General features: G+C 34.9%; 1 pseudogene; it reads right to left on the reverse strand.

Moving 5' to 3' along the window:
- Nucleotides 1-688: 688 nt before the first annotated feature.
- Nucleotides 689-1583, reverse strand: LOC140516823 (olfactory receptor 4A15-like; annotated as a pseudogene).
- Nucleotides 1584-2307: the final 724 nt, after the last annotated feature.

Here is a 2307-nt window from a genome sequence, read left to right on the forward strand (position 1 = left end):
CACATTGCAACATATGAGATGTAGTTTTAAAATGATAAAGTTAAATATTAAATGTGAAGCTGGTTGATTTACTTTGAAAACCTGGAGTAGTAATAACTTCAAGTTGACTGAGAAATTGATTAATTTTTTCTCTTCTGTAGAATACCCACTGCCTCACATAAGCCTATCATGTGACGTATTAATTCCCATTCCTAAACAATGTGATTCTCAGAATTATCTTTGTAAGAAGAGTGAACTGTTTTTAAAAAGTTTCACCTAATTAAAACGAATCGATATTTTCCTAATGAACCATGATGTTCTTTTTAAAATTTTATTTTTTCCAAATTATCTTATTCTATGCACGCCCACTCCCACACATTGAAAAGGTTAAGAAATGTGATATCAATTATGTGAAGATATATAAAATATATTTCTGCATTGGACACGTTGCAGAAAAAAGAAGAAAATAAGGAGAAAAATATTGTTCAATCTTCCATCAGAATCCATCTATCTATCTGGATGTGGATAGCATTTTTTCATAAAACCATCATTCTTTAAAAGAAATATTTCCAACAACAATCAAAAGGCAGTTTTTAATGCTAATGACAGAAAGCTTATTTTTTCTTCACGTATTCTACATCTGCTTTCTTAGCCTCAAATAAATTCTAGAAATGTAACAATATTCTACCATTTCCCTTGTGAAACATCATCACTTTGCCAAGACATCCATTGCCTTACACATGGGCATCACTTTTCTGTTCCAAAGCTTCATCAAGGCATTTTTCATTTCTGCTTTTCTTAGGGTGTAGATCAAAGGGTTCAGCATAGTGAGTTCCAGATTTATCAGTGGGGAAGGTACAGAAAGGCCTAACATACTTGAAAATACAAGGGATAAAGAAGAAGACATCAACTGTAATGTGAGAGATGCAATTAGAGAGGGCTTTTTGTTGACCTTCTGAACTATGGGTTTTCACAGAGTGTAGAATGACCCCACAGGAGACAAGCAAGAGTGCAAAGATAATTGTGCATATTGCTCCCCCATTGGCAACCACAGAGATGCCAATTATATAGGTATCTATACAGGAAATTTCCAGTAAAAGGGTACGTGTCACAGATAAAGTCATCAATGGTATTGGGTCCACAGAATGGGAGACTAACAATGAAAAGGAGCTGAACTAATGAATGCATGAAACCTCCAATGCAGGATACCGCCAACAGCGGAACACATACATGCCACCTCATGATGACCAAGTAATACAAGGGTTTACACATGGCTACATAGCGATCATAGGCCATAGATGTTCCTAGTAGGTATTCCAAGAAGAGCTGGACCATGCAAGCTTGGAAAGAAATGGTTACTTTTTCGTAGAGTATGTCTAGGGTCATTTTAGGGACAGTGATAGTGGAATAGATAGCATCCATAAAAGACAAGAAAACAACAAAGGGAACCTCAAGCTCTTACTTTCAATGACAGTTATGAAAATGAGGATGTTTCCCACCATAGCTAAAATGTAGATAATTAAGAATACAACACAGAGTGTTTTTTGTACCTTCGAATTCTGAGTGAGTCATAGGAGGACAAACTTGGTGACGTTGTTCCTAATTTCTATGCGTTTGTGTGTGGCAGAGGCAAGGGGGTCTGGGCATGGTGTGCTTGTTGTGGGTGAGGGGAAGGCAGAGCAAAATGTTAATTGGATACAGCTCCAGAGTTGTAGTTAGCAGAGCCTTGAGTTTTGGTCTGACATTTGACCTTTTTGATGAACAATGTACTTAATGTTTTGGGGCATCAATTTGTTTGCAGTACACTGATCATAATAGTGGAACATGTCCAGCTTCACAGAGCTTTTGTGGGGGCTAGGGGAGGATGGCTCTTCCATATACAAATTTTAATCTCACGCAAAATATGGTTATTCTTCTATATTGGTCTCAGTCAGAGCTTTACCTATGAAGATAGTTATGAAAGAAATATTTTATTGACCCCATTTTTAAATCATGTTTATTCTCAATATATAAGACCTAATTTGAACTATGCTTTACTCATAGTTAGCACTCTTTGTAATTAAAGGAGGAAGGCAAGCTTTGTTAAGTATTTTAGTGACAAGTTTGAACATTATATTACATTGAGGTTTTTTTTGGTTAAATTTATCTTTTTCTTTGTATTATCATCAATGTGGAGATTTCTTTCTGTGTTCTGCTTACTTTATTATGTTTCAATTCATTAAAAAATCTTTTAATATTTCTCTAAATTACATATTTTCATACTTTCTAGTAGCATCAATATAGTCTGCCATATTTAAGTATTCAACAATAAATTGACATCTATTTTTT

This window comes from Notamacropus eugenii, chromosome Y (assembly GCF_028372415.1).
Source record: "Notamacropus eugenii isolate mMacEug1 chromosome Y, mMacEug1.pri_v2, whole genome shotgun sequence".
Lineage (NCBI taxonomy): Eukaryota > Metazoa > Chordata > Mammalia > Diprotodontia > Macropodidae > Notamacropus > Notamacropus eugenii.